Genomic DNA, 13790 nt, shown 5'->3' on the forward strand with positions numbered 1-13790 from the left:
ATGACCATATCCGAAATCACATGTAGCTAATTTAGACCCTGGTCTTACTTCATTCAAGAAATATTTGAGCATCTGTTATGTGTATAGCTTTAAGATACACATTTGAAGGGAATATGAACAGATATCTTAGGCAGGGACATTTTAGATTTCAGTAACTTGTTCTAGATAGGCAGATATCCCTGGAAATATCTTAGGGACAGACTCTAGTTGTCTAGGGAACAAGCTATGCACAAAGTATGAAATACCCTGGATATGTCCCATCTAACCCTAGCAGTCAGATGACTTTAAGGTCCCCAATTCTTTCATTCATTTTTTTCAATCTCTCCCATTTGCTTGACTCACCAAATCAAAAGAAAAATCAAATTCCTTGCATTTAAACCTCCATATAACTCCTAATTTATTGTTGCTCCTCTCCAGATTTTCTCTCTCCATTTTCTTCAGGAAAACAGAAGAATGGAAAGTCTTGTCCTGGGTTCTTTGGTAGCCTCACTGTTTCCAGAGACTCTCACAGAGAGCCTTTCACAGAGTTTAAAATCTTACTTCTGCCAACAGAAAATGGTCTTCACATGCTTCATTCACTACGTTCACTTTCAGGGTCATCCTCTTATGTCAGAGGATGAGTTGGATAAGAGAAGTCCCAAGGACTTAGGGAGGGATCACGTTGGGTGATTAGAGAATACTGTCCACTCTAACATTGGCAAGATTCCTTTTAACTCAAAGGAATCTTGGAATAAGAAAGTCAAAGATACCATGTTTATAATGGAAGTCTGGTACCCTTTCTTGGAGCAGATAGCATTTTCCCATGTGGTAAATGCTAGGAAACTGTTTCTATGGGAGTTATGCCTTGAAAATATTGAAATATGCATGAATATTTGATAACTGAATATACAGTATAAGAAAGATGTCTGATTGTTTTTGAAGGCATATTATCAGCTTCCTTTACTTCACCTCATTGCCTTCAGGTGTTCTCTAGTGCCATGATGGCATCTAGTGAGAGACCATGTCGTAAAACAGGGTTAGAGAACACCCTTCCTGGGCTGCAGAAGGACTTTGAGGGTGCTACCAGAACAACTGAAGTAGGATCAAAATTCAATAAATCTAGGAGTTTTTTAGGGGTGAATAATTAAATGTTTGACTAAATATCGCAAATGATGTTATAAATGTCCAGGTGGCCCTTGGCAGGAAAAAAAAAATTCCCCACCCTTATTGTGAAGGGAAGGGCCATGATGTCTTCCTCCTCAGAGACCATATTATGCTATTATGCCTGGAGAAATGGGATCTCTTTGACCTTCTTGTTCATCATTTGTCCTGGTTGAGCACAGTCTTAAAGTATCCCATACTGTCTCTGTTCTGTCTCTTCTCTTTAGATTTGACTCCTAATTGACAGGCTCTGCTTTAGTCCTATCATATCCAACCACTGTCATAGTTGTTTTTTTTTTCAGGTCCTTACCCCTCAACCACAAGACACAGTTTGCCATCGAGCTCCACCTTATCCTCAGGCAGTTCAGTTTACATTTTGCAAAGCATTGCTTGCCATATTGAATGCAAGGTAATTTGACCCGTGCTAAGGTATAAATGATAAATAACAGTGTTAATTCACTATTTTTTCCAGTGGTCTTTCTATGATTACAAAGTACAACCCCACAATTAAAAGAATGAATCACTAATATGTAAAGTGTCAGTTAAAGGTCTCTCACTGTGATTTTGCCAAGATCCCTCAAAATATACTGCAAAGGCAATTCTTTAATCATTCCATTGTCTTTTTGTTTTCAGTTTCCCTCATATATTAAAAAGTCAATGAAAACATTTACTAAAACTTGGGAATCTTGGAGAGCTTTGTTGTGATTAAAAAAGTAATCAGAAATAGAGCTGATCCAATGAATCACTTTAGATACTTTTCTGTCATTTCCTTTCTCCTGCTAAAATGGACACAAGATAGCTATACAAGGTTTGTTGATTTCAAGATACAGAATAATGAGAATTTTATTTGTTAAGGCAGGAGCATTTAAGCAAACATGAATTCTTAGGGAAGGGAAGGTCTAAATGGTGTATAGACACTTAGTGCCTTAAAGTCAAGCATCACAAAATCAACCACTTCGCATGCAATAATTTCTACCAAAAAAAATGTTTCTTGTTATCTTGGATCAGATGTTTATCTTGTTAAATGTTATTATTTTAATTGTCTTTTTACAGTTGGTATATCATTATGTTGGAGTTACAAATATAAAGTTATTTTAATTAGGACTGCACTGCTGAGAAGTTGAATCATTATCCTTTTAAAATTGTTGGAACCCCTTGCTGTTACAAGCTATAGCAGATGGGATAATTAATGATGAGGTGTTGCTAAATGAAATTCCAAAGATTTTGTTTCTATTTAAAGTCTATTTATGGGATCACATGTGTTATGATTATTATGGTTATATTATTCTAATGAAACTGAAGTTAAATAAAAAGAACCAATGATATTTATATGCAAACATCTTTAGACCCCCACATGGCAATTTTTTTGCTTCTCTATAATTTGGAGTATGCTGGAGTCAGCTCAAACTAAACCCATTGTTAAATTCAGTATGAGCATTTATACCTTGGAAATCAGTAAATATTACAAACCATATCTCAATGTATTGTTTTGTGGACTGTCAAGATTTTAAAAGGTCATGGAAAAATATGAGTATTGTAGATTAAATTTCAAAGTGTATTGTGTAGTCAGTTAAACATTTAACTGTATATCGATTGCGCTTGATGCATAATAGTTATTTTGTAAGCGTCAAATCACAATATGCATGGACATTTGATAACTGAATACATAGTGTAAGAAAGATTTCTCTGATTATTTTTGAAAGCATATTATCAGCTTCCTTTACTTCACCTCATTGTCTTCAGGTGTTCTCTAGTGTTATACTGGCATCCAGTGAGAGATTATGAGGGATCTTGGCAAGGACCACACCCAAACAAAATCACAGTGACAGACCTTTAAGTGACACTTTACATATTAATGTCTCATTCTTTTAATTGTGTACTTTGTAATCACAGAAAGACCACTGGGGGGGTAAAAAGTGTATTAACACTGTTATTTATCATTTATACCTTAGCATGGATCAAATTACCTTACATTCAAATATGGCAAGCAATGCTTTGCAAAATGTAAATTTTAAGCTCCATGTCTGCAGGGAGCTAAACATCTGAATATTTTTCTCTTTCAGTGAATAAATGACATAGCACTCTGAACCTATTAACTTCTAAATAAGTGTTTGTTAATCATAGCTAAGGGCAGTTAGGTAATACAATAGAATGCTAGACATGGAGTCAGAAGACCTGAGTTCAAACCCTGCCTCAAATAATTCCTAGCTCTGTGACCCTAGGCAAATTGCTTAACCTTGTTTGCCTCAATTTCCTCAGTTGTAAAATGAGTTAGAGAAATGGCAAACCACTCCAGTATCTTTCTCAAGAAAACCAAATGAGGGGCGGCTAGGTGGCGCAGGGGATAAAGCACCAGCCCTTGGAATCAGGAGTACCTGGGTTCAAATCCGGTCTCAGACACTTAATAATTACTTAGCTGGGTGGCCTTGGGCAAGCCACTTAACCCCATTTGCCTTGCAAAAAACCTAAAAAAAACCCAAAACCAAATGAGGTCACAGTCAGATATGACTGAAACAACTGAACAACAAAATATATTTCTCAACAGGTTTTCAAAAACACTTTATAAATGTTAACTCATTTGATCCTCACAACAACCCTAAGAAGTAGGTATTATCTTCATTTAACAATTGAGGAAATTGAGGCAAAAAGAGGTTAAATGACTTGCCCAGATTTCACATAGCTCCATCTTTGATGCTTAATTTCAACTGAGGCTTTCCTTTTCAGATCCACTGCTGTCTCCATTGTACTACTTAGATCCAAGACCATGGCTCTCTATAAAGTTTCTAGGTAGTACTCTATGTTTGAATCCATTCTTATACTCCATTCTCAGGTACTTAGCTCACTTTAGAGAGTAGAAATAATGGATTGAACAGTTGAAGCCTGAGAAAGACATGAACACATTTTAAAAGTCTCTAAGTCAATCCACCCTATTCTCCAAACTTACGTTGCTGATTTAGTTCCATCACTAACAAAATTCTCAGGAAAAAAAAAACTGGAAACATCATGATCTTCTAAGTTCCTGTTGCTTTAGCAGAGGAGGAAACTACAATAGTTACACTTTATAAGGCAAGATAACATTTATTTGTGTTAATGTTATTTACAAGTTTAGACTAAAGAGAACTTGATAAATCAAAAAAAGTACAGGTTGAAGCCAAGCATTCTAATTTCTATGAAAGATGAAACTGAACTGAGGAAATGAATGAGATAATCATGTAATATGAACAAGAGAGACTTTTGTTCATATAAAGCAGCAGCAAGATAAAATCATCTAAGGACAAATTTTGAATGGTATGGTACCAGAAGTGATTTCAGAAGAATTATGCAGTATGCATTGTAAAGTATAAAAAGTCCTGAGATCTGGGAACTATTGCAGTTAGAATATATCAAGGCAAAAGTGATAACAATGCTCAAGATTTTGTCACAAAGGTCCCATGGTCAATGTGCTACATTGGATTAAAGATAAATGACAATACTTCAAGAAACATTTTTTTTCACTTCATAAATTGGAGTTGGAAAGTTTTTGAAATGTTGCTAATTTAATTAAGACCGATCCCTCTATAGGGAGTTCTCTGTTGGGGGCGGGGGGAAGAGGCTTGGCAGTCGCTTAGCGGGGGAAACATAATCACCTTATAAGGGAATGTTACAGAACTCGGCCCCTCATTGAGTAAGAGTTCATGGGAGGGAGGACAGAGGGGATAAAAGTGTCTGCTGAGAGGTGGGGAGGAAGCGGGATGTGATCACAGAAGAATAAAGACTCATTATCCACCTCAGGCGCTCTGTCTGGTTCTTCCCCCATCAAAGAGTGGGGGCCGGAGGTACCCCGAAGACTCATCACATGTTGGACTGGTGAGTAAGAGGACGGACTAGCATAAAGAAGCCGGCGTTGTAAATAAAAACCCGGCAAGTGGCGCCCGAACAGGGACCTGATTTTGCTAGGGAAAGTCTGAATCCGCTGGTCGGATTCTCCAGACAGCCTCGGTCGTTTCCGACCGGGAGGAAGGAGAGGGCGTTTACTCTCAGATATTGCCTGAAGGACATATCCCTATTGTGTTGACTATGCTTCCTTTCTCTTCCCTTTCTCCTTCTGCTCTAATCACGCTCCTTGCCGTGCTGGCCTGTCTGATTGTGCCCTGCTGCCTCCTTCTCTTTTGCCGAACGGGAACTTTCCAGTTCTGCCACCTGTTAGGATTGCAGCCTCGGCTAGTAGACAGCATGGGGGGCTGGAATAGTATTCCCGCCTTTGAGCTGGAGGAAAAAAGGGTCGTTGCAGCGCAGCTTTATAAACTCTGCGCTAAGCATGGCTGTAAATTACCTATTAAGACGTGCCGTGCTTTTGTTGAGAATATCTGGAACATCTGCCCTTGGGTGCAACATAGTGGGATCCAACCAGATAAATGGAAGGTGGTAGGGCAGCAGATGGCCTCCTATGATGACACCTGCCCGGGAAAACTGACCCCTGAGGATTTTACAGTGTATAAGATAGTGGATGCAGCCCTGCATCCCCAGAAGGTGACTTTGGCACGACCAATCAGCACTCAGGTGGGTAGCTCGTTGGCGGGATCGGGATTCAGAGAGCTCAGAGGAAGAGGGAAGGCCACCCCCTCCCCTGTATCCATGGGAGGAACTTAGAAGAAACAATGGGGGAACAAGAGGCCCCCAGGGAGAAGAAAATGCCGCATGCCCCTCCTTACCGAGACAGAATGAAAAGGGGGAGGGCGATGAATGTGGCACACTTAGAGATTCAGGGCCGGAAGTTTCCGAGCGCGGGTGCAAACAGTCCTCAGGGGTGGCAGGAAGAGGAGCGTGAGTAGGTGGGACCGGGAGGCTGCTGACGAGGAGGGAGAAGTCCGCGCTGATTGGACAGCTGCCGCGCCCCAGGCTTGGCAGCCCAGCCAGGAAACAGAGGCAAAAAATCCCCCGTGTTCCTTGTCCGCCCTTCAGAGATCCCCTCAAGGGCTCCGCCCATCCGGCCTACTTGCCACCAGTGCCTCCATAGCAATAGAGAAAGGGGAGGAGGTGGACTGGGATGACTGGGGCCTCTACCCGGTATTTACGGACCCCCTTACCGGAGCCCGAGACTACCGCCCTGTCCCTTTTAAGATGCTTAAGGAACTTAAGGAGGCCGTGACTAAATACGGCCCAAGCTCCCCTTATGTAAAAAGACTGATGCAAAACCTCTTCGCTACGCACCCTTGGACCCCTGCTGACTTTGACGAAATTGCAGCCGCGTGCCTGGATGCCTCCTCATATTTAGCTTTTAAGGCTCAGGCCCGCAGAGAGGCCTCTAAGCTGGCAAAATCCCGGGGTTATACTCCCCTGGATTTAGCCATTGACCTCCTGTGTGGAACTGGAGCCTATACTGACCCTGCTGTTCAGGCCCGGTATGGCCAGTTTGAGCTAGAGACTGTTAAAGAAACACATGTTGCAGCTTGGGATAAGATTGGAGCCATGAAAGGGGGGAGAGCCACACAGAAGTTGGTTGGGCTGAAGCAGAGAGCAGATCAGACACCCCTCTCATTTGTGAACGAGGTTAAAGAGACAGTGACTCGTATAATGGGAGACACCCCGGGATCTGATCTACTTATGAGACAATTGATTAAAGAGGGTCTTCGCCCCAAAGGGATCGCAGCCATTAGCAGCCTTCCCCCCGACGCTTCATTAGAAGAAATTGTTGACAAATTGCTGGACATGCCCAGCGAGGATTCAATTCAAGCCTTAGTGACTGCCATGGAGAACCGGGAGGATAGCCTCCTGACCGCCCTTCACGGTATGCAGGTGAGACCCACCTGTTTTGGGTGCGGAAAGCCAGGGCACCTCAAAGAACAGTGCAGGCAGCGGCCCCCCTCCACTTCAGTTCCGACCTGTTATTCCTGTGGAAAGCCAGGTCACATAGCCAGGTTCTGCCGATCCAAAGGGAAGTCGGGAAAAGGGAAAGGGAGGGGCCCGGCCGCGGGCCCCCCCCCCCCCCCCCCCCCGTGCTCGAAGACAGCGGCCCCATTACTGTGACTATCCCCGTGAGGGTTGACTATAGAGAAGGGACACAGCAGAGAGAGATCGGGCCTTGGGAAACCTCGATGATTCCCATCGAGCTAAATATTTTCCCAGCGCTCATCACAGGGGCTGAGAGATGTGTGGACTTAGTCACCCATACCCAGGTCATTTTTGGTCCCGGAAGTCCCACATCCGTAAGGGTCACAAACCCCCACCCCTTTCCCACCTTGGTAAAACAGGGCCAAGAGGTGGGAAAGGCGCTGCCCTTGCGGGCCCCTCCCGCTCATGTGAACTGGGTCCACCCGGTCAGCTCTGGGCGACCACTGTTAACCGTCACGGTGGAAAATCAGAAGCTCGAAGGGATAATTGACACTGGAGCCGATTGCTCTGTCATAAATAGGGGACAGTGGAGGCGCGAGTGGCCACTCCTACAGAGCCCTCAAGCAGTGACGGGGGTGGGGGGCAATAGATCTGCCATGAAAGCAGCACACGCCTTACAGTGGTCAGCTTTGGAAGAATCTGGACTCTTCACCCCACTGTGCCTACCCGACCTCCCTTATGCATTATGGGGTAGAGATATCTTGAGCCAGCTTAACCTGACACTTGCCACCCCTGATAGCCTGCGGGGAAATTAATTGGGGCCACTCTAGAGATGAGCTTTTCCCCCAGAATAACATGGATTAATAAGAAACCTATTTGGGTTGAGCAGTGGCCCCTGACAAAAGAAAAGCTCATCGCCCTCACAGACATAGTAATGACCCTCCTGCGCGAGAACAAAGTGGAACCGTCCCTTAGCCCGTATAACTCCCCCATCTTTGTCATAAAAAAGAAAGGGGGGAGTTGGAGAATGTTGATTGATCTTCGGACAGTAAATGCCAACATGGTACCCATGGGGACCCTCCAACCTGGTCTCCCTATGCCCACTGCAGTCCCGCAAGGGTGGACTATTATAGTGATTGATGTTAAAGACTGCTTCTATAGCATTCCCCTCCACCCGGAGGACAAAGAAAAATTTGCCTTTTCCCTCCCCGCGATCAATTTCCAAGCCCCCAGTAAACGTTATCAGTTCACCGTCCTACCGCAGGGAATGGCCAATAGCCCCACCCTGTGCCAGCTTTACATGGATACTCTGCTACATCCTATCAGAAAAGAATTCCCGAATTGCATGCTCATACATTACATGGATGATATCTTGATTGCAGCACCTTCTGTGACGGGGGCTCGGGCTTGCTTGCAACGCACCACCCATGTCCTCCGCAAGAAGGGGCTTCACATAGCCCCGGAAAAGGTACAGATGGATTTCCCCTATGATTACTTGGGGCATAGGATTTTTCCGGGAAAGATTAGTAGGGCACTTCCTCCGATCAACGTCGAGGGATACACTACTCTTAATGATTTTCAGAGGCTTGTTGGCGCCATACAGTGGCTGCGTCCCGCTATGCCCCTCCCATCCTTCTTAATGCAACCTCTATATGATGTCCTTAAAGGCGACTCCCATCTGTCATCCCCTAGAAGTTGGACCCCCCAGGCAAGACAGGCGCTCTCGGAAATTTTCCGCAGAACCTCTTCCTTCTTGGTTCAATACGACCCGGAGTCGCCTGTCCTCTTCCACACACTGGGGGACAGTTCCCTGGGCTGGGGATGTTTATTCCAGAGACATGGATGCCTTGAATGGCTATACCCCCGGACCACTAAGAGCATCATCCGGGACCGGTGGGAGGCCCTGGCCTTATTTTGCCTTCAGGCCTCAGAGCGATGCCAGCGTCTCTTTGGCCTCTTGCCTGTCCTCAACTTTACCCTCCCAGAGGAGGTGACCCACTCGCTAGTTGATAGATCTATCGCTTGGGCCACTGTCCTGACTACCCTCTCTCAGACCAGACTCACGCCACCTCCCGTGGTTAGAGTTGTTCGCTGAATTGCACCTTTCCCGCCCGCGCCCTCTAGTGTCCCCAGAACCAGTGACCGGCCCTAATGTCTTCACTGACGCTACCAGGTTGGGCCGTGCTGTGGTCCATGACCCTGCTAGACCCGCCACCTGGATTTTTGATACCCCCTTTGACTCCACTCAGAAGAATGAACTATATGCTATACTTCAGGCTTTCCGTCTCTACAGAGACACCCCTTTTAATCTTATTACTGACAGTATGTATTGTGCCATGCTAATCCCTCGTTTAGAAGATGCCTTCATTTCCTCGACTTCTTCCATTAGCCCACTCCTTATACAGCTGCAATCCTCCCTCCGTGATAGAAACCACCCCCTGTTTGTTCTTCACGTGCGCTCTCACGTTTCTTCCACCGGCCCCATATTCCAGGGCAATGCGGAGGCAGATAGGGCTCTCTTGTTAAACCTGTCCACACCTGCCCAGCTGGCACATGGTAAGTATCACTTGTCATCCAGGTCGCTCCGGCGCCTATACAGCATTCCCCGGAAGGAGGCTCGCCAAATTGTGCGCTCCTGCACTTCTTGTGCTCCCTTTAGACAAGCCCTCCCCGCGGAGGGGTCTAACCCACGTGGGGACAGCCCCAATGCTCTTTGGCAGATGGACATTACTCACCTGGGTCGTAAGTACATCCATGTCTCGGTGGACACCTTCTCCTCCTTCACCTTCGCCTCTCTACAGCCAGGAGAAGCGGTTAAACACGTTCTCTCACATCTATATGCCCAGATGGCTGTCTTAGGCGTCCCCTCGGCTATCAAAACCGATAATGGGCCCGCCTACACCTCGAGAGCCTTTGCTTCCTTTTGCAAAGAATTTTCCATTTCCCATTCCACCGGGATCCCTTACAATCCCACTGGCCAAGCTTTGGTAGAAAGAGCAAATCGCACACTCAAAACTACGCTCTTTAAACAGAAAGGGGGAGTTGGCAGGTCACTGACCCATTCAGACCTGTCTCAGGTACTATTTACCATGAATTTCCTACAAGTCAGGGATGACGGCACTACAGCCGCCCAGAGATTTTTCTCCCCAAAAGGACATGCTAAGAAAGAACCAACGCTCCTGCCCTCTCCCACCAAGGCCCTACCAGGCTCTAAAGTCATGTGGAGAGATGAAGAGGGAGGTTGGCATGGCCCTGTAACGGTAAAGAACAGAAGACAGGGCCACCTGTCATTTCATCCCGAGGATAAGATAGAAGAGCCAGAAAGATGGCTCCCTGTTTACAAGATAAGAGACCTTGATTAATGCCCAACCCTACGGGGTGAGAGGAATTTCTTCCTTTTTCAGGCCTTCTGATCGTCGTAGGGATCCTTGGAGGTGCTCCATCTGAAGGAAATCCGACATGGGGAATACTCCGAGTTATTCCCTCTCCCCTTCCGGTAGCACGGAACTCCCCGATCTACCCTCGCCTGCTAGTGACCAATACATCGATGGGGCTCAGCCCAGCAGGGACAAAAAAAGGGGACCCAGCTCCGAGGCCTTCTGGGTTGGCGACCCCTGGTGAATCAAACTAAACGGGACTTCACGATTCCTCGGTGGGGCCCCTCATGTGTGGCCACAGGGGAAGACATCGAGGATCCCATACCATGGAGGGATTGCCAGATGGTGGGAGGGTACCCCCTTGAGGGTGAACAAGGACGCTGATTCTGGGAATCACCCTACTTGTTGTCTGTTTCTGCTGCCTAGCTAGGCGACAGAGGGGCTATATATGCTTCTTACTCAGAAAGCCTTCATGGCCATGGAGACGGGGGAGGATCCCCAAGTCTGGCTAGCCGCCATGCATGACATGTGACACCTAGGGGTAAGACGAGGTAAACCCCAAGACGGGCAACCTCTCCTAACCCAGCCACCTAAGACAGGCCCTGAGGGTGTCGGGCGCCTAGGACGGGCAAGGTCCTGGGTTGAAGGAGATGACCTAAGACAGGGTTCCTCGCCCCCGGCTATCAGAGGCCAGTAGAAATGACACCGCTTAAGGCTAACCTCAGCACCGCTTAAGGTCACACCAAGTGATAACCTTGTAAAACAGAAAGGGGGAGATGTTGGGGGCGGGGGGAAGAGGCTTGGCGGTCGCTTAGAGGGGAAACATAATCCCCTTATAAAGGAATGTTACAGAACTCGGCCCCTCATTGTTTAAGAGTTCATGGGAGGGAGGACAGAGGGGATAAAAGTGTCTGCTGAGAGGTTGGGAGGGAGCGGGATGTGATCACAGAAGAATAAAGACTCATTATTATCCACCTCAGGCGCTCTGTCTGGTTCTTCCCCCATCAAAGAGTGGGGGCCGGAGGTACCCCGAAGACTCATCATGCGTTGGACTGGTGAGTAAGAGGACGGACTAGCATAAAGAAGCCGGCGTTGTAAATAAAAACCCGGCAAGTGGCGCCCAAACAGGGACCTGATTTTGCTAGGGAACGTCTGAATCCGCTGGTCGGATTCTCCAGACAGCCTCGGTCGTTTCCGACCGGGAGGAAGGAGAGGGCGTTTACTCTCAGATATTGCCTGAAGGACATATCCCTATTGTGTTGACTATGCTTCCTTTCTCTTCCCTTTCTCCTTCTGCTCTAATCACTCTCCTTGCCGTGCTGGCCTGTCTGATTGTGCCCTGCTGCCTCCTTCTCTTTTGCCGAACGGGAATTTTCCAGTTCTGCCACCTGTTAGGATTGCAGGCTCGGCTAGTAGACAGCATGGGGGGCCGGAATAGTATTCCCGCCTTTCAGCCGGAGGAGAAAGGGGTCGTTGCAGCGCAGCTTTATAAACTCTGCGCTAAGCATGGCTGTAAATTACCTATCAAGACGTGCCGTGCTTTTGTTGAGAATATCTGGAACATCTGCCCTTGGGTGCAACATAGTGGGATCCAACCAGGTAAATGGAAGGTGGTAGGGCAGCAGATGGCCTCCTATGATGACACCTGCCCGGGAAAACTGACCCCTGAGGATTTTACAGTGTATAAGATAGTGGATGCAGCCCTGCATCCCCAGAAGGTGACTTTGGCACGACCAATCAGCACTCAGGTGGGTAGCTCGTTGGCGGGATCGGATTCAGAGAGCTCAGAGGAAGAGGGAAGGCCACCCCCTCCCCTGTATCCATGGGAGGAACTTAGAAGAAACAATGGGGGAACAAGGGGCCCCCAGGGAGAAGAAAATGCCGCATGCCCCTCCTTACCGAGACAGAAAGGAAAGGGGGAGGGCGATGAATGTGGCGCACTTAGAGATTCAGGGCCAGAAGTTTCCGAGCGCGGGAAGGGAGGGGTGCAAACAGTCCTCAGGGGTGGCAGGAAGAGGAGCGTGAGTAGGTGGGACCGGGAGGCTGCTGACGAGGAGGGAGGAGTCCGCGCTGATTGGACAGCTGCCGCGCCCCAGACTTGGCAGCCCAGCCAGGAAACAGAGGCAAAAAATCCCCCGTGTTCCTTGTCCGCCCTTCAGAGATCCCCTCAAGGGCTCCGCCCATCCGGCCTACTTGCCGCGAGTGTCTCCATAGCAATAGAGAAAGGGGAGGAGGTGGACTGGGATGACTGGGGCCTCTACCCGGTATTTACGGACCCCCTTACCGGAGCCCGAGACTACCGCCCTGTCCCTTTTAAGATGCTTAAGGAACTTAAGGAGGCCGTGACTAAATACGGCCCAAGCTCCCCTTATGTAAAAAGACTGATGCAAAACCTCTTCGCTACGCACCCTTGGACCCCTGCTGACTTTGACGAAATTGCAGCCGCGTGCCTGGATGCCTCCTCATATTTAGCTTTTAAGGCTCAGGCCCGCAGAGAGGCCTCTAAGCTGGCAAAATCCCGGGGTTATACTCCCCTGGATTTAGCCATTGACCTCCTGTGTGGAACTGGAGCCTATACTGACCCTGCTGTTCAGGCCCGGTATGGCCAGTTTGAGCTAGAGACTGTTAAAGAAACACATGTTGCAGCTTGGGATAAGATTGGAGCCACGAAAGGGGGGAGAGCCACACAGAAGTTGGTTGGGCTGAAGCAGAGAGCAGATCAGACACCCCTCTCATTTGTGAACGAGGTTAAAGAGACAGTGACTCGTATAATGGGAGACACCCCGGGATCTGATCTACTTATGAGACAATTGATTAAAGAGGGACTTCGCCCCAAGGGGATCGCAGCCATTAGCAGCCTTCCCCCCGACGCTTCATTAGAAGAAATTGTTGACAAATTGCTGGACATGCCCAGCGAGGATTCAATTCAAGCCTTAGTGACTGCCATGGAGAACCGGGAGGATAGCCTCCTGACCGCCCTTCGCGGTATGCAGGTGAGACCCACCTGTTTTGGGTGCGGAAAGCCAGGGCACCTCAAAGCACAGTGCAGGCAGCGGCCCCCCTCCACTTCAGTTCCGACCTGTTATTCCTGTGGAAAGCCAGGTCACATAGCCAGGTTCTGCCGATCCAAAGGGAAGTCGGGAAAAGGGAAAGGGAGGGGCCCGGCCGCGGGCCCCCCCCCCCCCCCGTGCTCGAAGACAGCGGCCCCATTACTGTGACTATCCCCGTGAGGGTTGACTATAGAGAAGGGACACAGCAGAGAGAGATCGGGCCTTGGGAAACCTCGATGATTCCCATCGAGCTAAATATTTTCCCAGCGCTCATCACAGGGGCTGAGAGATGTGTGGACTTAGTCACCCATACCCAGGTCATTTTTGGTCCCGGAAGTCCCACATCCGTAAGGGTCACAAACCCCCACCCCTTTCCCACCTTGGTAAAACAGGGCCAAGAGGTGGGAAAGGC

Source organism: Macrotis lagotis, chromosome X, assembly GCF_037893015.1.
Source record: "Macrotis lagotis isolate mMagLag1 chromosome X, bilby.v1.9.chrom.fasta, whole genome shotgun sequence".
NCBI lineage: Eukaryota > Metazoa > Chordata > Mammalia > Peramelemorphia > Peramelidae > Macrotis > Macrotis lagotis.